We start from the raw sequence: 24,270 nt of genomic DNA, 5'->3' as shown, positions 1-24,270 counted from the left end.
TGCTGCATTTTTGTTAGCCAGTCAGATGCGAGGTGTCCAAATATCAGGAAATCCTGTGTCTGAAGCTACCTTCTCCTCCAGCTGAATTGTACTTCCTGATTCAGAAAGTAAGTCCGAGAATGACTTACAAGGCATTCATCCCTACAAGAGACCACTGCAAATGTATTTGCAAAAATTTGGTTGAAAAAAGTTGTAGAAATTCACCGTTTTGTTCCCTGATTGCACATTCTACCACATTGTTTTAAAACGAATCCATAATCCAATGCAGTCAAATAATTAATTTGTATTGAGGATGGTTTGTTGTCTCAGATAAAGAATTAGAAAATTGGAAACTGTTTCCAATGAATGACAAAACACTTATTCAGTCGTCTCCTGGGTGTTTTGATACTCAAGCGCGTACGACTGCGTGCTTCCCAAAAGCTCTTTCTCCAAGGCTTAACATTTTAGTTTTGTTGTGTGGCTGTCATATAGAAGCAGAGCTCAGCGCTGCCATGAGAGGAGCATGGCAGGACAAGCTGGTTTGGAAGCTTAGGACTAAATCACTAGGAGACGAATGAAGAAGTGTTAGGAGACAGAGGTTTGGTGCTAATACTCCTCTGAGCGGGAAGGGCTGAATTGTTCTCGACAGCTGTATTGATTTTTGCTGGACTTGGAGCTTCACCTTCTCCTCTAATCATTCCATAATAGCCAGTGGATGAACACTCTCCGAACAAATGGCCATAAATCTAACAGGCCTGATTCCACTTAGGTGCCTATCCTGTATGTCTGCGGCTTCGGCTAGTCTGCGCTTAACCCAGACTGGCATAGTTGTACATGCAGACACAGACACACGCACACGCACACGCACACGCACACACACACACACACACACACACACACACACACACACACACACACACACACACACACACACACACACACACACACACACACAGGGGCGGATTTAGGACTGAAGTAGATCCGGGGCTTAACACACACATGCACGTATATATACATACATATATATATATAGATATGTCTTGTACCACATAATTTTTTATCTGAAGCTACATATTAAGCATATTCAGGGCAGAGTATTGTTCCTGTTGGTGTTTAGTGTGAGATGATAGTAAATATTCCCTTTCTTTCTCCAGCAACTTTACCTGATAGTAAGCTAACTTTAGGCAAACCAGCAGCACAACAAATATTTTCAAACAAGACTCACAAACCTGAGTCAGCAGCAGTCTCATCAAAGCTGGGGTTCTGTCGTTGTTCTTTTTTGTCTAAAAAACGTCCTTATGTCCATCTTCACTCATGCATTTCAGGCAGAGAGTGTAGAAGAAGCCGGCTGCTGAAGGGCTTCTTCTTCAGTGGTGGAGGCTCAGGCAGGCTGTATACAAACTACTGCCAGTTGCGCCCTCTCTGTTGGACTTTGGTACTGCATGTTACTTCCGCGATTTAGATCCGGGGCTTATCATGAAAGATCCGGGGCTTCAGCCCAAGTAGCCGGGCCTAATGCCGCCCCTGCACACACACACAAAGCAGAACACACACAAGCACCGGGCATCTCATAGGCAGCATAAGCTTGTGATTTACAAATAAATTCACTTTTTTGTTTTTGGAGGAAACTATTATTGCGCTTGACTTTTTAAAAGTAAACAGGAAATGCAGTGATGGTGTATTTTACAGCGGAACTATTACAAGACACGGGAAATATGCTGCTTCAGGCATGATGCACCAGTTTCAGTAAAACCTAGGGTGAAGCGGTCATTTCAAACCCCTTCAAGAATCCCATCTGTTTGAAAACCATTTCAGCATTGTGAAAGCTCCCTCACAGCCACTGGCATGACAGACACACTTCCTGCCCACAGGGCTTTTGTGCTGAAACAACAGTATAATAGAGAAATCAATTTAGCGTGTTTTGTTAAAGGGGCCGGTGTGATGGAGAGCTCTTGCTGCACCTGGTAAGGAGAACCAGGGGAGTGGGAAGGTGTTTGGCTTGTCAGGTCATGGTCTGTACCAGAAGAAATTCCTTTTAGAGGGTAGAGATGACAATGTGCAACACATTTTGTTAATTTCTTGCATCAGTGTGTGCATTTCACAGTCCGTGGTCCTCCTCTTCTTAGATTCATGGACCCAAACCTCATTAGACCCAAGCTAGACTGGCTCAGGGATGCTGCACCTCTTCTTGCATCACAAGGGATGCTTTTGTCTTGTAGGATAGGGTTCTACTTTCTAATTTCTTCCATTTCTTTTATTTTCTATGCCCACCCCCCCCCCACCCCCCCAAAAAAAGACATATGTCACACTAGCATTAGGCTGAGGGGGATTAAATATGTTCAACACATCCACGCATGCTAATTTTTCTATGACTTAAGCCTCTTAAGATGGCTCCCCATTTTTTAAGACCAAATGATCTTCCAACTAAGAGTGTGTGCATTTGTCCACAATTTACCTGTTCTCCAAACCAGAAAAAAGCTGAAGTCCCGTCTAAGCTCTTCCTCATCCTTGACACCACTCAAAAACAAAGATGCGCACGCGTTGACATGAATCATTAAAGCAGTTTATGACTCACCAGTGTGACAAGCACGTGGTTGTGAGGCTTTTCGGCTGCGATCGCTCCTGAAAATGTCACGGTTTTCTCACCAGTGTGAATTTACATCCCTGGCTGTGAGACTGATGGGCAGAAATCCACACTGCTCACCAACGGCCGTAAACTACGGTTGGTATAATGTGCGTGGACAAAAATGGAAAATTAAAAAGGGGAGAAATAAATCATCAGCTCAGCATAAACAGGCTGTAAGATGTGGGCGATGCTTGGGACACTTCACCCAAATCAAACTGGTTTGCATTAAACAGGCCCTTTGTGTGCACAGCTCCATATAAATGGGAGTCTGTAATTACTGGAATTAAAAAGGAAGGTCTAAGCTGAGAGCTAAGTTGGATGGGATAATTTGAGAGTCTGTGGTATGTAACCCATATTAGGGCTTTCTAAAAATACCACCCCCACCAACCCATGTATTTGGAATGTTCCAGAAGACCACAGAATGATCCTGCAAGTCTTCCTGACCACTGGACCACCACACAGCGAGGGCCGGTGCTGTCTCCCCCTGCGCTCTCACTTGAAAAGCACCATTTATGACTTCTATGTTCTGCCAATAATTCTTCTGCTCTGAAGTTTATTTTCACCTTTTCCCCCTTTTTTTACGCACCAGAGAGATTTTAGTGGCTACAACAAGAGCTCGATGGACATCTGTCCGTCCGCTTCCAGGGTGGATAGCCCTGAACACAGATGGTTCTCTTGCAACACTAACTGGGCATCGGTCTGTGACATGTTTTAAAAATGTTTAGAATACCTCTGAGATTAATCTTAAATAAACCCATTTTGCAATATGACACTTAGATAATTCTGTTTATCGAAGCTGTTTCCCGGCCTTGGTTGTTCTGACAACGTGGAAACGATGGGGCCTAACTAGGCCTGGCTTCAGGCCTCAGTGTCTAGTAAGGAGCTGGGGGAGGAGGGGGAGAAGCTTGGGGGGAGGTGGCTACCTTTCTTGTCTCGGGGGCCGGTGCAATCGGCAGTAATTGAGATTGATTGGATGTTATTTTTCCTCTTGCAAATGTAGTCCATTAGCTTGGCACATGCATAATCAGTTTAGAGCACAGTTAGCCGAATGTAATCATGTTCCTTGGTGTCTGCTAGCACAAAATCCACTCCAGATGCCGGTTGGCTACGGAAAGATGGGGAGAAAGTGCCGTCACTATCAAACAGGGAATCTTGAACAGAAAACGTTACGACTTCCCTCCCCGTGTCCTGGTCCCGCTCCATTGAGCATGCCAAACTGTAAAATAAATTCATCTTCCTCGGTCCGTCGTACGTCTTTTGTCTGCTTCTCATGTTAGAATCAACTACATGAAATCATACAGTCTACCTATAAAACCGACATAATATTTAGGAAATAGTTGAGCACGTCTTTTATCACTTCTTAGAGGAACAGAAACAGTAAAATGAGGATGGACAATGTCTATGCAGGGTAGACGGAAGAAAAACGGTACTATAAAGGAAGGAATTAGCGGCTGCATGAAGTAGCATTTAGTTGTTTCACTGATGATCTTCCTCACCTACTTAGTTCTGGCTTCTCAGACTCAGGAATGCAAGGCACGATGTCCTCTCCCCATTAAGGATCAGAAGCAACTGGAGTCACTCTCAGTCCTCTTGGACTGCAGCGTTGTTAGAAAACAGCCACAAATGGCTTTTGGTTGCATTCCAAATTGTGTTCAATCAAATAAAGTTGATGTGTGTTTTGGACTCATTAGGAGGATCAGATCTGAACACCCAGACAAGTGCTCACCATTTGACAGTAAGGCTCATCCTCAATGAGTATTTTTAGTCTTTATTTTGTTAGATTTGAAGCATTATTATGATTTAAGCATTTTTATTTGCTAGTTTGACTTGTTTGGCTGTTTGGCCAAATTTCAGCTTTATTTATTCTTTATTTTTTTGTATAAACATTAACAAGCTGCCCAACAGCAAAAGGAAAAGGTGACGTGACGTGTCCTTAAGTGTAGCGGTACCTTTTCTTCCCCTCTAACCCAACAAACATTTCTAAGAAGAGGAGGGGTAGACAGAGGAAGGAGAGACAGACAGGAAAAGGGGTTGGAGGGTGCAGGAGGGTTGAATGGATAAGATACTCTGCTAATTATCATGGCCAGCCTATGATTGTTCAGTAATAGTGCTCAGTGGGAAAGGTTGTAGCGGTTCCAGGAAGAGCTGAGCTCTGATTTACTGGTACCACTGCTCTAATAAAGCGTGAGCTGCACATCCTTGGAGCCAGCCCGTTCTCTCCTTTCACGTACACAAATGTAAGAATGCAGACAAAGATGGACGAGCAGATGCTCACACCAATTGTGTAATGTTCAATACAACAGGGCTTGTAAAGTGTATTGTTTTATCAGCTCATGTATACCTGTAACACCACTTTCGTCATAACTATTCACAGCCCCAGTTGCTGTCTTGTGGTTGTTAGTGGTTACCAGTTGGGTTTTGAACTCTTGCCTCCTAGTCCCATTTACTTAGCACTGGACAAAACTAGAAAGACTTGGCATACATCTTAAACTGAGGAAGAGTGAGGATTGTGCTCTTAGAAGGGCTGGAAGGGCTTTGCACTGCAAGGATTTCACAACTGCTCCCGCTCCTCTGCAAAGGTCAGGCTTTGACCCGCGGCACAGCTGTTGCTGCTGTTGGTGTTATTTTGTGCAAAGACCCTACTGTGTGTTACTGGGTGTAACAGAGTCACACTGACTGAAAGCAGAAGAGAAAAGCAAGGGTCTTGTTTGAAGGAGCGCCTAATCCCCCTGTCTTTTATATTTTTAAAGCTGTTTTAAAAAAAAGTCTCAAAAAGAAGATTGGAATTATAAATCAGGGTCTCAGTGCTGATGTCCTGTGTGACACCATAAACCAGATTGTTTCTCCTCATGCCCATTTTATGCCAGTTTACTCAAAGTCTGACTGTAACAACTTTCTAGCATTCTTTGAGACTAATAAAATCACCCCACCCCCACCCCCCACCCAATTTCATTCCTACTGCCTTGTTAATCAGGATGTTTGACCAAATTGGCCCATGCACTGTAGATTTTATTAATTTATCCCTAAAATCTGGCTCTGTACCATCTGTTTTCAAACATGCAGTTATTGAACCTGTCCTTAAAAAACCAAGTTTGGACTCATCTCAGCCTACAAATTACAGACCCATTTCTAAATGACCCTTTATCTCTAAAATATTGGAAAAGGTTGTGGCAGATCAACTGATTACTTTTCTGGACCTACACAACTGTTTTGATAAATTCCAGTCTGGTTTTCGTAAAAAGCGTTCAACAGAAACAGCTTTGCTTAAAGTTTCCAGTGACATCATGATGGCTGCAGACAACGGGGTGTTCACAGTGTTAGTATTGTTAGGTCTTTCTGCAGCTTTTGACACTGTTGATCACAGCACCTTAATTAACAGACTTGGTGACTCGGTGGGGATCTCTGGAACTGTTCTAGACTGGTTTAGATCGTACCTTTCTAACAGAAGTTATAGTGTCTGTATAAACCAAACCCTGTCAGATTCTGCTGATCTGTTCTGTGGGGCACCTCAAGGCTCTGTTTTGGGTCCACTGTTGTTTCTGCTGTACATACACCCTCTTGGACAGATACTTGATTCTTTTCAAAATGTCTCTTATCACCTATTTATCACCTGTATGATGATATTCAGCTGTACTGCTCCTTTAAGGTTTCTGAGTTCTACAAACTGTCTGAATTACTAGAGTGTCTATCAGCTATCACCAGCTGGCTAGAAGATAACTTCCTTCAGTTAAACTCTGAAAAGACCGAATGTCTGATCATTGCCCCTGAGAGCATGGTTCCCCTGATTAGTCTAAAACTTGGTCATTTATCCTCTGCCGTCAAGACAAACTTAAGGAATTTGGGTGTTCTTTTTGACCATTCAATGTCTCTTGAAGGTCACTCAGAAACATTGGTCCGAAACTGTTTTTATCACTTAAGAAATACCTCTAAACTGCGACGGTTGGCGTCAAAACATGAACTTGAAATGGTTATCCATGCCTTTATCTCCTCCCGTCTAATTATTGTGACACACTTTTCACACGTTATAACAAAAAAGCCCTTGTCCGCCTTCAGTTGGTCCAAAACTCTGCAGCGAGGCTTCTAACTGGAACAAACAGATGAGCACACATCACTCCTATTCTAATGTCTCTGCACTGGTTACCCGTTAACTTTAGAGTTCATTTTAGAATCCTGATTATAACTTTCAATGCTCTACGTGGTCAATCTCTTCCCTATATTACTGAACTGTTAAAGCCTTGTGTTCCAACCCGAGCCCTCAGGTCCTCAGGTCTAGAACCTTCTAGAAGTTCCAGATTCAAAAGTCGAGGTGATCGCTCCTTCCAGACTGTTGCACCCCGACTTTGGAATGATCTGCCTTTATCCATATGCAGCACTGACAGTCTGGACACTTTTAGAAAACAGCTAAAGACCCTTTTATTTAAAGCAGCTTTTCCCTAAACTTTCTTATTTTTACCTCAAATTTAAAATCTTTCATCTGTTTACGAAAATTTATAATTTTAAGACTTAATTTTTTCTGATGTTAATCTAATTCTGTTTTAAGAGCATTTTGATTTTATGATCTTAACTTGTTTATGATTTTATGACTTGTTTTATTTTGTTTTGATCTATGTGAAGCACTTTGTGATTCTATGTCTGTGGTAAGTGCTATATAAATAAAATGTACTTACTTTACTTACTTACATTCAGTGTTTTGTGAAGGGATCAGAAATGATGTTTTTCAGACTGACATGTTTTCTCTGTTTTTATGCTGAAGACTTTGCTTTGTTGTGGACAAGACCATTGGAGCACGGTGATTTGTGCTTTGGTGCAAAAAGGCTGGAGATCCTGTTATCGGGATCAGCAGACAAAGGGAGATTGGTGTTTGAGGAAGGAAAAGAGTAGGAAACGGTGCTGTATTCGTTTTTGTGACTGGGTTCATCACAGTTCAAGGTAGAGATAAGCTCCATTTTGTGTGGGTAGTTTTATCACCATAGGCAATGATGTACGGTGCAGATATGCAGTTTGTACCTCCCACAAGCATCCCCTTTAGGGTTTCTTAAACATCATTTCCTAAATCTTTCCTCCAGCGCTGCGTAATGATTCCCCCAGTTATTCTTCTTTATTGTTTCATCCTTCCTCCTTATCGCTACAAAATAAAATGAAGAAAAGAAATGCTATGCATGAAAGAAATTTGGTCAAACGATGATCCTGCTTGAATAGCAATGCCGTGACCCCGTTCTTCCAATCAGCAGATCTGCTTCCTACAAAAACACGTCTGGTGCCGCCCAGGGTTCAGGGTTGTTCCGGTGACAACCTGTAAAATGAAGTTCCTCCCTTCTGGAGCCGTGGACGTTATTGAGGGGAAAATTGTGTCTCGGAGAGCCTTCTTCCTGCACCAACTGGAGGCTGTCTGTATCTAATCCTGTACATTGTCTTTACCTTTCTATCGTGTAAAGATGATATTACAGACATGCAGGATCAGTCATGGTCCGTTCTTGTTAAAAGCCCCACAAACCCCCTTCTGGAGAGATTTCATGAAGACAATATCCAATTTGTCCTTTAGAAAAAGAATCCCTGTTGGACCTGCTGGACTCAGCAAACTCACCAGTTTCCCTGAGAGCTGCTTGTTTGGTAGTTTATCCCCCCCCCACCCCCCACCCCCCCCCCCCAACATACTTTATTTTGAGAAGAGATACAAATGTTGTTACATTTTAGTTGGTTTGCTTCGATTTTGTCGTTTAAGTTTACTCCTTGGAAGTGAAGTGCTCTGCTACTGAGAGAGTATGGCAACTGGCAGGTAAATGGCCTGATGAGGCTAGGTGGAGGCTCTCTCGATATATATGTCTCCTAAGCTGCAGTGATGGAGAAAGTAAGGCAGGCAAGCTTACCGGCTCCCTAACATCAATACATCAGTGGCTTAGCCACCAGATTAATGGTGTCTGAGTGGTCAAGGCCACAAAACTACTCCGTTCAGAGTTTTTGCTTCAGTGGAGCTGTACTTGAGCATTCGATATGTTAAAGAGACTGATGAGGAGAAAGGAGGAAGTCGTGAGGATGAGCACACAGGGACCTGATCTCTTCATCTTTGGCATACTGGGACAGATGGACATGTCTCCTGGTTGACTGTCAAGTAGAAAAGTGCGCTTCAGTAGTTTAGTAATAATAATAAAAACAGATATCTGACATGTTTCCATTGTCGTAACTTCAGGGTAATCTGGGACGGGAGTAAGATGTCCCGGTCCTTTGAGCTGCTGTGTCTCCATTCAAATTCAGGACTTTGCACAGACGTCAGCATATTGCAACGCATTCGGAAGTGAGCGAAGACACTAATCAGTGCCAAAAGGTGTCCACAATGACATTAACAACATTAATAGTTTTATTCTGTTGAAGTACAGTATGATTTAATCCTATCGGAGGACGAGAGCTGCTGCGGTGAATGACCGGGAGAAGCTCAGTTGTTTACGATGCTGTGTGAGACAACAAAGCCCCGTGATTGACGTTGTCATTGGGGAATTCTACCATGAGTTTTGGCATTGGGAGTTTAGTAATGGCGATTTTAAAGCAGCACAATCACAGTTTATCTAATGTTGGTCATTTTGGTCCGATAAGATGGAGACCATGCCAGGAAGTTAGAGATTAGTTACAGTCAGAGATAGGATGAGAAGCTCTGTAATCCGGGAGGGGCTCGGAGTAGATCTGCTACTCTTCCACATCGAGAGGAGCCAGTTGAGGTGGCTCGGGCATTTAATTAGGAAGCCTCCTGAATGCCTCTCTGGTGATGTTTTCAGGGCATTCCCAACCGGGAGGAGACACAAAGGAAGACCCAGGACACGCTGGAAGGACTATGTTTCTCAGCCTTGGGATTCCCCCAGGGGAGCTGATCCAAGTGGCTGGGGAGAGGGAAGTCTGGCCCTCCTTACTTGGGCTGCTGCCCCCGCGACCCAAATCCGGATAAGCAGACGAAAGTGGATGGATGGTTGTTTTTGTGACCACAAAGACTGATTTAAAAATATCCATCCACCAGTTTCCTGAGTTATGAATTTTTATTTGAAGTTGTTGGACCGAGGACATTTTCTTTAGTGTCGAGAGAGAATAGCCATCTCTTCCTGGATTTTATGGCTCTAGATGTCCATCCATGTTTTTGCCTAATTGCTGTGTGCTGGAGTCCAGCACTGGGAGCTGTAAATCTCCCCGTGTAATGCAGAAAATGTTTTCTCCAGATGTAGAAGAAAAGATTTCATCCTTTTGTAATTAAACGGTGCAGCCCAGGGTGTCATGCGGTTTTTATGAGGAGCTCTGGAAAAGATTGCTCGGCACCTTGTTTTCTCATTACGCCTTTTATTCTTGAACCCAAAAAGATGGATGGAATGAAAGATGAAAACAAAACATGTAGTTTGGAATAGAAGCAACATGGAAATTATAGTGAGTGTGTAGCGGAAACAAAGGACTAACTATCGTATAGCTGACCCAATGAAAGAGCAAAGTCTATTTTTAAATTCAATAAATATTCTCAGATGTTCTTTATACACTTCTGTTTAAAATGGACTTATGGAAGAACACAAATCGGACAGTTTTAGAGACTTAATGACAACTTTATTCACTGAAAAAATACATATTTAGTGACGAGTTTTTCATGAAGACTGAACATGAAAATAGTCTCCTACACCTCCTGCATTAGCTTCTGATAGAAAATGGACGTTGAAACTGTAGGACAGGGGTCCCCAGTCCTGGTCCTGGAGGGCCGGTGTCCTGCATGTTTTAGTTTGAACTCTGTTTCAACACACCTGATTTCAATCAGCAGCTAATTAACAGGCTTCTGCAGAGCCTGATGAGCCGCTGCACAGGTGTTTCAACCACTGAATCAAGTCTGTTGGAGCAGAAAAACCACAAAGCCTGCTGGATACCGACCCTCCAGGACCAGGATTGGGGACTCCTGCTGTAGGATTTGAAAATCCTGACAGATCTACGTCACACTGTCACGTTCATGGACTCACCCATCTTGTCTCTCGACGGGGAAGGCCGTTTTTGGTTTAGCGTCCAGGAAACGGCATAGAACGTCTGGCTAGTAGAAGCTAACCGTTAGCATTAGCATCTCCACCACAAGGCAGAACTCCTTCAGGGTGTGTTATTTGTGGAGATGAAATCCTCGTTGCGAGTCAGTGGTAGAGTCGTGTTGCTGTTATCCAATCCAAGGCAAGATGTCCAAGTATGAGGAAATGAGAGAGTGTTTCTCAATGTCAAGGCGCCTGGCCTCGCAAGGCGATGTCTTGCGAGGCCAGGCGCCTTGCTTATGAGGACACATTCCTTCCTTGGTTAAAGAAAACGGTTAAATGGAACAGACTTGCGTCACGTTACCACGGCGGTCACGTAACGTCACGTGACATGGGAGACGTTATATTTTATACGTATTAGTTTCAATATAAATATATAACGAGCCTTTTACCTTTAAATTGTGTATATATTTGTTAAATTAAAAATATAAGTGAGTTACTACCCGCTAGTCACCAAATCAGTAACTATTAAACAACTAACCAACCATAGAGAACTTCTTTGGATCTAAAAAAACATTTTAAATTAGTTGTCTTACTTTTAAACTTGAAAATTGCCCCCAAAGTAGCTGCCAGCTTCTGATCCACCATCCTTTTGAAAATACCGTGGTGTATCCTGGGTGATTTTTGACCAAGGCTAGGCTACAAGAAACATCCCGTGTATCCTTGCTCAGCTAGCTAAACGGCTAACAAACGGAGAACACATGCCTCGGTAGAACATGAACATTGGAACACGTCTTGGCGGCTCCCGATGACGTATCTCCTAGGCAACCAGGGCGGGGCCAAGACGTCAAGGCGAGGTTCCTTGGCATTGAGAAACACCCAGAGTCCAAAACCTGCCTCCTCCTCTGGCGGACTTGTACTTCCTGATTGAGTTGCATCTGAGATTGTTTTCCCCTGAGTACGACCTTCAAGGCATTTGTTCCTACCAGAGACCACTGCAACTGTGTTGATTAAACAAGTTTCCCACGACAAGACATTTGTTCAGTTTCTGAAAGACACAGATGCTTTATGATGCTTACATTCCTTCCTAACACATTCATGCCCCGAATCGACGTAGTGGATCTGTTTTTTTACTCAACTTGACCCCACACTGCTTTGTTTACCTTGGGGTCACGCTGGATTATAGATAGTGATACGAAGAGTTTACACAAGAGCCTTTTGGTCAACATAAGCAGTTTCACTTATTGATGGTTTATCCACTCTTGTTTTATAATATGCACTTTACAGAAGTCTATTTGTAAGGAGATCCTAGAGTTCCATAAAACAGAAGCGAGTCCCAGTGAACTTGCAGACTTGCCTCCAGATGATGCACTCACCGGCCGCCTCACACGCTGTTTTTTAAAATGTCACTAGATTCAATCAGCGGCGTCCCTAAAAGGAAAGCCTGCTGAACAATTCCAACTCAAATCGCTGTTTTCAGCCTGTGTCCCGTGACAGGAATTTTCCCAATCCAAGCTCGTTAGGTTGGAACGGTCATGTTAAAACGGCCGGACCCACGCGGGCTTCCTGCGCAGCTGCAGGTGAAACGAGAACTCTGGGAGCTGTTAAAGTTTGAACATGAAATTGTGATACCTGGAATGCAAATGGTTATTCAAATGATCAGTGTTTAATTTGCATGCTGAAAGCCGTGAGGGAGAGGGAGAATCTTAATAAGTTTTGTAAAGCAAAATATTTTATTATGCGTTTATATTTCAGAAGTGAGGGTGTATTAATTTTTCAGTTTTACATCCCAGTGAGACCAAAACATCTATTTCTGTTGCTTTCTCTGCCAAAGATGCTGACTTTCACAACATGCTAATCACTCATTGCAAAAATCTAGAAAGTTTTCATCTCATAATTAAACTAATTTAAACTTCCTAGAATTTCTGGAGTTAGAAGGTATTAAATAAACTTAGAGCCACCTCAACTGCTGATGTAGGAAGTTCTAAAGAGGCAGATCCACTAGGACAGCTAAATAATACATTACAGCACCTGCTTTTATTTATCAAATAAGCCTTATCATTTAATTTTCTTCCATTTACAGCCTCTTCTGGAGGCTCAGTATCCAGTATGTGCAGACAACAGCCAGGTTTGGAATAGTTTGATAATAGATCTGTTCAGAAGGATTTTTGACTTACTCACAGTAGGTCAGGAGTTTGTGATTCAGGAGCCTGGGACAATGTCTGTTGTAGCTGAGACTGAATTAGAAAAATAAACCAAAAGCAGAAAAGGGCATAAGCAGGACCGTCTTTTGTAATGATTTGTCACTGAAGGGCAGCGTGAGTTACAGCTGAATGCTAACCAGAATCAGCGGTTAGGAGATCGGCCGCTCCATCTGGAAGGGAGGTTGGGGCGTTTTCAAACGAGAGATCCAGCATCGGAGTATTCCCAGTGTTCAACTTAACTTTTAAATCATTAAACATGATGAAGCCATCTCCACAAAGTCAGAGGTTTATATACGAAAATCAAACACCATCTGCCATCTCTGATCAGACCCAACAGCCATCAGGCCAGGGTTACCAAGGCAGAACAGGAAAAGCCATTAACTGCCAATCACTGCATCGATCGACAAGCCAGTCCACCACTACCACCTCCCCGCTACCCCCACCCACCCTTGCCCACAGACACACAAGCACACTTCACCAGTTACTACTGTACAGCACACACACACACACACACACACACACACACACGCACGCACGCACGCGCGCACACACACACACACACACACACACACACACACATCCTTGCCCTTCTGTGCATGCGGCCGTATCATTCAGTCCAGTTTGACTCATTCCTGCCTAAACCACATTATCTTCTGAATTATCAGGAGTGTAGATTGCAGGATCAACATTCTGCACAGTTTAGATAACGGCTGTCCGATTTTTTTTTCTTTTTTTATACACAGGATCAGAAAACGTGATGTGTACTAGGAAAGTCACAGTCCAGTGTATAAGGCTTTTTACTTTTGTCCAACCATAGGTTTGTTGTCTCCTCATTAGTGGAATGCATCTCAGGAAAGTCCATTTCCCCTCCGTCCTGCGCCATCTCCGTCCATCCACATGTTTGGAGTCAACCTTTAGATAAAAAGGAACTAATAGAGTCTGTGAAGGGCAAAAAGGAAAGAAGAAGATTGATTTTCTTCTTCTTCTCCATTTTCAGTGCTATTGCTAGAACTGAGGGTCATTAGAAGAATATTTTCCTACTTCCGCTTTAATAGAGATGCTGTGTATCAGAGTGATCTGGATCAGAGGTCAGGGCAGGGGGGAGCAATTAAAGCATATGGATCCAGAAGCCCGGAGCCCGTGTTGGAGGGAGAACCAGAAAGGTGAGCCGGAAGAGATGCAGAGGCTCTATGTATTGAACTTGGCTGCATTAATTTATCGAACTTTGTTACTGAAAAACTAATAATGTATTAGTCCTGTGTGTGTGTGTGTGTGCATTTGGTCAGTGCCATACACTTTCACACACAGCCTTGTTCTCGATTGTGCTTTCACGTTCCACTCACAGGAGTTGATGAATTCCTCTTCTATCCAGAACAAAAGTGCCATGATTTGGGTTACTCGGTTTAGGTTGGGTCCGCCCTCTCTGGGGCCACACGATAGCCAGAGACAGAACAGATATGATAGATGTGGCCCGGGGCCTTTGTGCTCGCCCTGCATCTGCGGTGGCCACATCAGCCATGTCGGGGGGAGGGAGGGAGGGAGGAGGCTAGAGGAGGGCAGAGATGCAAACCAGACCGGCCGTTTTTCTTCGTTCTGCTCATAAATATTTGTGCAGCTGATTTATAAACAGAGGAGCGGGAGACTAGATCAAAGTGAACTGAGACCTGTTAAAGACAAAACTGTTTGCCGTTGAATGTTTTAGCAAAGACGCGGATGGCCAGTCACTCTCTGGAGCCCCGTTCTGACCCAGATCAGAGTTTAAAACACACATTTGAGGTGTGGGCTGTGGCTTAAATTATATATGATCCTTCTTTTAAACTGAGGTGAGCGGTGAGGAGTTGCCATTGGTGGTAAATGTGAGAGCTGCCCGAGAGGGTCCAAACAGCCGGCTGCTCAGATTCTGTTTACAAAACAAGTGTTGGACAAGAGGAGAACTAAGGCGGCGTGTGTATGTACGGTGTAAACAGTACATGTGTCTTTGTCGTGGCGGAGCACAGAGAAAAAGCAGTTCACCCTCCATCCACTGATTCACATATTCATATACCCCCCCCCCCCCCCCAACCCACAAGTACCAGTCCTCACCATTCAGTGCTGGCTGTTTCTGCCTCCAGCGCCATCCCTGATTAATAATTCCTATTGCTGACAGATGCCATGAAGATGGTGGTCCAGTGACCTCCTTAGGAGGGAGAACAGCGTGGATGATGGGACAGGAAAAGACCGTCTTCAAAGGAGGCTCCCCTCTTTGTCCACAAACGGGACAGGGTGTGCTCATTAAGGGACATGATACGTTTTTATCAATATTAGTGGCGTTGTGGCAAAAATTAATTGCCAACGGTCTCTTTCATTATTATAGTCAGTTTATTAATGATAAATAATCAATCACACCTGGTATCGGTTGGAAAGATCTTTCCAAATGTTCTCCTCTATAGTCCTTGTGAAGGTAGAGTCATCTTCTTGTACGGTGTGGTGTTTTGTAAGATGAGTCAAATCTCACCACAGGTCGGACTTTTGTCGCAGGAGACTGCCAGCGTGTGTGTGTGTGTGTGTGTGTGTGTGTGTGTGTGTGTGTGTGTGTGAGGCAAATAAGGCTAACGTGATGGGCACTGTTAGTTTAGTATGGACAGGAGAGGATGTGCAAACGTCACCGTTGCTGCTGCGTTGAAATTCACCCGTCCAGAGCGGGTCAGAAACACGACATTCACTTATTACATTATTTGTGCACGAATACTTTGGCATCTTCCTGTTTCCTGTAATTGCAATTAGCCCCGTTGTCACACTTTCTCATCAAGTATCACCAAACTCTTGAGCTTCTGTGCCGCTTAGGTTTCCTGCTGAGGAAATGTGTAAGCTGGGCAACGTGCGTGGTGACGTCATTAACTTGGACTGGATTTGATGAGGGAATCATTTGCAAAAGTGGGAAAACAATGCCTGGGAATCGAGACAGTGCAAACCCTTTCTGAACAAGAACCGGTTTTCAATTCCCACCCCTAGTTCTCATGGTGTGTGTGCATGTGTGTGTGTGTGTGTGTGTGTGTGTGGGGGGGGGGGGGGGTAGGAGGGAGTTAGATGTTGCCAAACATCAAACGTTGTCAGTCTACTTCCAAAACAAAACCCTTTACAATTGCAGTAGGAGCATTATTTACCTTGTGCTTGCATAATACACCCGCCGAGTTAGGGCTCTTTTTATTGTTGTTTCATATTTGTGTCACTCGTGAAGCTATGGTATAAATGTATTCCTAGCTCACATATTTAGATGAACACCTTTGAAGATAATTCTGATGAGGTGAGCAAGCATTGTAGGGGGGCGTTTGTGAGATCAGGCTGCAGTAAGTTTTATCCCTGGTGTGTGTCTGTGTGTGTGTGTGTGTGAGCGTGTGTGTGAGCGTGTGCAGGGAGTTCAAAGTCCTGCTGAACATCACAGAGCTGATGCTGAGTGAGCCTGACTAGCTGCAGCCTGTGGTCTGAAGAAGGGTTACTGAATTATTACTGATGGTTTCAGGGGCAACTGTCCGACCACATGACTGGGGATTATTAATCATTTATTCGATTGTCCGCGTGTGCTGATTAATCAATTTGAGTAGGATCTGCAGGATTAACTACCATATTATTACCCCTGTAAGAACAGGTAAGGGATCCGACCATAAAATATCTTATTCCATTCATCATTTATTTTTAGATTCCTATAGATGATGGTGGATTCAAAACTGAGGAGAAATTAGCCAGAAAATCAACACGAGGAAACGGTTCAGGGAGGAGGAGAGGAGACAGAGATATGACGTGAGAGAGAGTTCATTTTTTTTTCCTCCTAAGGATGGGGGAAGAGTCGCGGCTTATTCCTTGAAAAATGGCACAGGGAGAAAAAAAAGTTAAGCGGCTGGGAGGGAGATAGTGGAGAGAAAAAGGGGGCGGAGAGAGACTAGGAACAGGAAGTTGATGGGAAAGTGATAGCTGTCTCCACCTGGAGTAAAGCCTGAGCTGTGGGTTAAGAGGGGAGACAAAGCAAGGCAAGGAAGAGAGCTGCTGCTGTTGACTCCTTTACTGTGATCTGGTTTAGGTAAGTTCAGCTCTCGCACCACGTAGACCTAAACTTATCCAGCACCGGCACTTTTCCTGTTTACCCCACTCACTATCTATTGAGTACATAAATTCTCAATCTGCCAACTGTTTAATGTGTTATGTCATGTGGTAATGCCTTTGATTCCAACATGCCTCCGTTTGTAAATACAAGAGGCACTCAAAAGGCTGTGGTTTCTTTACAAGCATGGCGCCCCCGGCACTTTGGTTGGGAATGCACTGAGAGAGGGAGAAGGACTGAAAGAGTACGGGAGGGAGCGAGAGGTGGTTAGAAACTGTATACACTTCCCGTTGCTCCTCTGCCAACCCCTCTCCCTCTCCCTCTCTGCTGCCTCTAGTTGCACAGGCAGTCAGTGAGCAAGAAATGTGAGGAGGAGGCGGAGGAGGAGCATGTCCTCCTTCCTGGCTAAACACAGCACCCTAATTATGCACTTTTCAGCAGGTTTTACCTTTAACACTTTCCTCCCGGGGTCGAGATTAGTGCTCACCATGCTTGATTTACTGCACAATTACTGAACAAGAGCTCTGCCTGATCAATAAACAGGAAGGAGAAAAGTGGTAGTCTTTGAAGTATAGTTTGAGATTTTGTGCACGATTGAGCAGTGTATATTGGGTGGCAGCTGAGGGTAGCTTGGCTCCAATGCCAGCCTGTAAAACAAATACCCGATCAGCTACATCCCTCTGCTGCCAGCTTGCTCTGTGTGCTCATGGGGATTTGCTGCACTGCACTAGGAAATGACCACTTCTGCTGCAAAGGTCAGCGAAAAACACAAACAAATTCCAGGTAATCTTCCAAAGCATTAATATTTGTAGGTTTGAGTCTGATTTATCGGCTGAACAAGTTTCACAGAAAGAGATGCATGGATTTAGAGTTGTTTTGCCCAGTCTTTGAAATCCTGGAGGCCAGCCCAATGACCTCCGCGATGACCTTTGCTAACAGCATAAAGTTGATTTTGTGAAATGTTCATGAAGTTTCTCTAGGACCTTAAAAGCTTTTGTTTGTTAGTAATGAAAAATGGATCTTATGCAATTATGAAAAGCTGGGACTGATGAAGCTTAACGTTATTGATCCCTAATTGATCGCCATGATCAATGTGCACTTTTGTATGTGTTGGAATTTTTTTGTGTTTTGGCTTCCAGCACTGACCACTAAAGTACTCTTTGATAAATAAAATAAAAAAAGGCTCTTAAATGCTAAAAACACTGCTTGTTGCGGTCGGTGTAAAAGGTGACAGTGATGTACGAAGAAAACATTCTCAAACTTCTCCCATTAGTGGAAATCTTTGGATCAGATCAAGAAAAAACATTTCGGGGAATATATTTTATTATAAGATTTAGCCCCCCCCCCCCCCCCCCCCATCCCCCCCCCCAAAAAAAATAAGGGTCACACTCTAATATTTCTTTGGACCACCTTTAGCTTTGATTACAGCACACATTCACTGGGGCGTAGTTTTGACAAGCTTCTGCAATGTCACCAGATTTATTTCCATCCAGTGTTGCGTTAATGTTGCACCAAGATCTTGCATTGATGATGGTGGAGTCTGACCGTTGCACACAGCCTTCTCCAGCACATACCAAAAATTCTCAATGGGGTTAAGGTATGGACTCTGTGGTGACCAATTCATATGTGAAAATGATGTCTTATGCTCCCTGAACCACTCTTTCACTATTTGAGCCCGATTAATCCTGGCATTGTCATCTTGGAATATACCTGTGCCATCAGGGAAGATGGCATAACCTGGTCATTCAGTATATTCAGGTAGTCAGCTGACCTCATTCTTGGAGCACTTCCTGTTGCTGAACCTGACCAAATGCACCAACCCCAGATCATAGCACTGCCCCCACAGGCTTGTACAGTAGGCACTAGGCATGATGACTGCATCACTTCATCTGCCTCTCTTCTTACCCTGATGCGCCATCACTCTGGAACAGAGTCCATCTGGACTCATCAAACCAGTTTTTAATAGTGTGTTGGACAGTTCTAAACCCAGTTGTTGTCGTTTCTGCATCTCCTTACATGTTTTCTCTGCTTGATGCACGCCAACGACCTGACCCTTTTCACACAGACTAATATCTTTTCCACTACCACCACATGTGACTTTCCACATGGTTGTTTAAGAAATGAGAAGCAACTCATTGCACCAGCTGGGGTTAAATAACTTGTTGCAGCTGAAAGATAAATATCCTATAGGAAGCTCGTACCTGTTTGCTTAGGTAAATCCAGGTAGCATTGTTATTTTTGGGGGGGATGAGAAGTAAAACCAAAGAAATGCTTCAACACCTGTGCCGTTACCTAATCAGTTGCTAAAATTACAAAAGCAGAGCCTTTTTTTTCATGATTTAGTGCTTTTGTGTTTCAAGTAAAATGTCAAAGTTTTACTCATTTACTTTGAAGCCTTTTAGTTGGCAGGCATGGAAGAGTTGCCAGGTGAAATGGTGGGTGTTTGCAGTATGAACTGCTTGAAGAACCCTCAACAGCAGTTTCGCTCCAGCTAAGTACTTCGTGTTCCATGCAAATAAGCCCACATATAGACCCACTCTGTATATTCACCTACACTCAACCCCACTCATTAATTTTCATTTTAAGAAGAAGACCTCTCGAAGGGCACGTTGCTCCTTTTGTCGGGGATGTGCTGCTAATAAAGATAGCAGCATAAGGCTGGGTTAAATATTGACACCGGCTGAGCACATCATCACCATTCTTAATTAGCCGGCGAAGCTGTCTGCGAGGGCAGTGCACGAAAAACGAAACATTTCCCTTCATGGAAACGGCAAACGCCCTCTCCCCAAAAACACATTTTTTATGAATTTTACATAAGAAAGGATACAGGATAGTCAGAAAACATACAGTGTTACAGCTATCACAGCCTCGCTGCATAGCCTGAAGCTGCAACCAATTATGTGTTAATGAAATATTTACACGACCAAACCGAGAACGCCAGGGGTGAGAACTAGATAATACAAGCCTGAGGAGACTGGAATCTGTGTGTTCTTTTTTCCTTCGCCAGTGTAAAGGTGGAAAAGGAGATTTGCAGATGAGAAAAGGCTTGTGAAGAAGACTGTGGACACACCTGGGGTTCGGAAAATTTTTGATAAAGTCAAGGGAAGAAGTTCATGTAGGTGGCCACTAAAGTTAAAATGACTTTCTGGACAGCTGAAGTCAAAGACATTAAGTTTTACTTCTCCAGTCCTTGATTTCAGTCGGCTACCCTCTTGGAATGATGTATCTGTGGATCTGCATTCACCACAGAGCGTGGTGTTTGTTCTCAAGGACTAATTGTGTTTGGGTAATGTTCCTGCTCTGAATTTAATTCTCACTGACTGCATTAATCATTACAAGTGCAGCTTTCTTGTATCTTAATCCAACACCCTGCCATCCCACAATTTACCGTCTCCCTTTGCTTTCACTTCCAGGACTCATTCCCCTCCCACCATCTCCAAGCTATCTTCCATCCATTGTCTCAGTCTAACAAGCTTCCTGCTCCACACATTCAGACAGCCTCCACAAGGTGCTTCCTTCCATCATCTGACTGGCAGGTGACAAATAAGAGGCCATGAGGTGTTGGAGGTTCTTGTCAGCTGTGTGGCTGCCTCTGCCTTCATCCCATTGCTGATCTTACAGCATAGCTGAGTCAGCCATCCAGCTCTGATCCAGCCTAGAGACTCACTTCAATTAACATCTCTGTAGAGCACGATTTAGATAATCTGCAAATCTTTAATAAATCCCCAAGGTTTTCCTCTGAATTCAATAAAACTCCAATGCAAAATGCATTACTGCTTGGTTGATAGTTCTAATTGTCCGTTGTCTAACTTTGGATACTTATGTGTTTCGCATATATATACATATATAGTCTGGCCGTAACCCATAGACAGATCTCAGTCCTACGGTTGTCTTCCAAACTGTCTCTGCATGCTATTGTACAATGAACAATATGACATTCTCACCGTAGTCAATGGGGCAGTCTGCCATATACTGCTGAAGAAAATATAAATACATCCTTTCTCTAAATAAAATTAAGTACCTCTCTCTGCTCCTGACTCGATGAAAAGCTCAAGTCTAAATAGTCCAAAGTTGATGACAAAGTTGTTTGAAACGAGGCGTCACCATCCTATTTTGCTCCCTGGCAGTAAAATCCTACCCACCAAACTAATAGAACGCTGTGATTGGCTCATCAAATGGACAGAGCACTGTGATTAATCCATCCATCCATTTTTAGCTGCTTATCCAGATTATCGTGATTGACCCACCATACCGATAGAGCAGTGTGATTGGCCCACCATACCGATAGAGCGCTGTGATTGGCCTACCATACCGATAGAGCAGTGTGATTGGCCCACCATACCGATAGAGTGCTGTGATTGGCCCACCATACCGATAGAGTGCTGTGATTGGCCCACCATACCGATAGAGTGCTGTGATTGGCCCACCATACCGATAGAGCGCTGTGATTGGCCCACCATACCGATAGAGCGCTTTGATTGGCCCACCATACCGATAGAGCGCTGTGATTGACCCACCATACCGATAGAGCGCTGTGATTGGCCCACCATACCGATAGAGCGATTTGATTGGCCCACCATACCGATAGAGCGATTTGATTGGCCCACCATACCGATAGAGCGCTGTGATTGGCCCACCATACCGATAGAGCGCTGTGATTGGCCCACCATACCGATAGAGCCCTGTGATTGGCCCACCATACCGATAGAGCCCTGTGATTGGCCCACCATACTGATAGAGCGCTGTGATTGGCCCACCATACTGATAGAGCACTGTGATTGGCCCACCATACCCATAGAGCACTGTGATTGGCCCACCATACCGATAGAGCGCTGTGATTGGCCCTCCAAACCGATAGAGCACTGTGATTGGCCCACCATACCGATAGAGCGCTGTGATTGGCCCACCATACCGATAGAGCGCTGTGATTGGCCCACCATACCGATAGAGCGCTGTGATTGGCCCACCATACCGATAGAGCGCTGTGATTGGCCCACCATACCGATAGAGCGCTGTGATTGGCCCACCATACCGATAGAGCACTGTGATTGGCCCACCATACCGATAGAGCACTGTGATTGGCCCACCATACCGATAGAGCTCTGTGATTGGCCCACCATACCGATAGAGCGCTGTGATTTGCCCACCATACTGATAGAGCTCTGTGATTGGCCCACCATACCAATAGAGTGCTGTGATTGGCCCACCATACCCATAGAACGCTGTGATTGGCCCACCATACCGATAGAGTGCTGTGATTGGCCCACCATACCCATAGAACGCTGTGATTGGCCCACCATACCGATAGAGCACTGTGATTGGCCCACCATACCGATAGAGCTCTGTGATTGGCCCACCATACCGATAGAGCGCTGTGATTTGCCCACCATACTGATAGAGCGCTGTGATTGGCCCACCATACCGATAGAGTGCTGTGATTGGCCCACCATACCCATAGAGCGCTGTGATTGGCCCACCATACCGATAGAGCGCTGTGATTGGCCCACCATACCCATAGAACGCTGTGATTGGCCTACCATACCGATAGAGCACTGTGATTGGCCCACCATACCGATAGAGCTCTGTGATTGGCCCACCATACCGATAGAGCGCTGTGATTTGCCCACCATACCGATAGAGTGCTGTGATTGGCCCACCATACCCATAGAGCGCTGTGATTGGCCCACCATACCGATAGAGCGCTGTGATTGGCCCACCATACCGATAGAGCGCTGTGATTGGCCCACCATACCGATAGAGCGCTGTGATTGGCCAGCCACAAGACTGTTCAGCTCTGCTTAGGCATAGGGTCACAGCTAGACTGAAATACAAAATCATTTTGCTTCTGCTACCATCTGTCTAGATTTCTAGGCTACTGATCACGTGTTACACTCACAGAAGTAATTTATTGGTGTCACTTTCATGGAGGGACAAATTTCTCATAGCTGAACACAGAGACTTTATAGTTCCACGGAGAAGCTCTCTGTTTGATGCTGTCTTTGTCAGCAGAGAATGTTTGAAAACTGGGTTGAAGCTTCGGAAAGTTAGGTTTGTATGTGAGCTTTAAAAAGTAGGTCTTTTGCTGTCTTTGCTGTACATTACGGTTTATTTTTACATAGTGTGTTTACAATAAATGGACTTTTGACCCCAAACATCCAATGCTATATTCTAGATGCTCATCATCCAAACATGCTAGCATGCTGTGTGCCTTCTGTTTTACTTCAAAAATAACGTGCCTTGTTCCACTGCGACGGATGTCCAAAATGAACAGTTTCCATGCCGACAGTTTACTATGAGTGGAGAAAATGTGTTAGAGCAGGTCCTGATTTGCCCTATGCAGTCTCCAGATGGTACCCTGCCAGAACACATGTCATTGAGTGCTTGTAACAGTTGTTCAGGTGCCTCCATGACTCCACCCTGTTCTCACCTCCTGCAGGTAAACTTATTGCCCTGCAGTTTTGGCAAGCTCCTCCCAGCGTGGATTTCATAAAAGCTCCAGGAGGTTAAGCTGTTAATTAGCTACTGAAAGCGGAGGCCAACAGCTCGCTGTTAATTTGTTTAACTTTTTTTCCGCTCTTATTTGGGGACTGACACCATTTCCTGCCTGTTTTGGAGTCATCCTTGTGTGTCACAAAAGCAGAACCCAGCTCATTAAAAAGGAGAGAAATGTGTTTATCTGGCTATGATTAGAAGTGCACATTATGTATGTAGAGCCATGCTTATCCAAATGTTCTTAATGAGAGAGACCCTGGGCGCCGGAGTGGGGCTCCTGTGGGCATAGACCCAGGCTCGTTATCACTACACAGGGCATTGATCTCCCAACCGCCTGCTTGCATATCCTCCCTCTCCTCACCCTTTCAAAAACGGTGAGTTGCACATGAATTATGTGGACACATTGATCAGCTGATTGAGAGCTATTGTTTAGAGCCCTGGGTCATTATTGAAGGAGGGATTACCCAACTCTTGTTTTGTGCGTGTGTGTCGGAGAGTGTATTACTCAGCTCCTTGTCACGGCGCACACTCCCCTCGGCTCACCTCAGATTTGCAATGGCTGCACAAAAGCGCACACTCTTGGCCACACAGAGCACACACGGCAGCCTGCACAATCAACGTGGCCCAAATGACTGCCTGCATTGATTGCCTTCCATCTGCAATTATGTTCCCGTTGTTTACTTTCTAGCATCTCACGCATTCAAACGGAATTCAATAATTATTGCTTTATTTAATGTAAAAGTAAGTAAGAGTGGTGGGTGTGGAGCACCAATAGTGGTATTGTCTTTAAGTGTCTCTATATCCAACCGCCCCCTCCCCAAAAGCTGCTTTATTCCACGGGCCAGTGTTAAGTAATCCTCTCCACGGACACCTACGGTGATCTATCTTTACCTTTGGAACTTTGCGTAAGGCACAGAGGTCCAT

At 44.3% G+C, this 24,270-nt stretch overlaps 1 protein-coding gene across 5 annotated transcripts in view; it reads left to right on the top strand.

The window, feature by feature from the left end:
• zfhx3b (zinc finger homeobox 3b) overlaps positions 1 to 24,270 on the top strand; it is a 250,778-nt gene that overhangs the window by 155,606 nt on the left and 70,902 nt on the right. The window lies entirely within an intron of this gene.

This window comes from Nothobranchius furzeri, chromosome 9 (genome assembly GCF_043380555.1).
Source record: "Nothobranchius furzeri strain GRZ-AD chromosome 9, NfurGRZ-RIMD1, whole genome shotgun sequence".
Lineage (NCBI taxonomy): Eukaryota > Metazoa > Chordata > Actinopteri > Cyprinodontiformes > Nothobranchiidae > Nothobranchius > Nothobranchius furzeri.
This window is presented reverse-complemented; position numbering and strand designations above follow the sequence as displayed.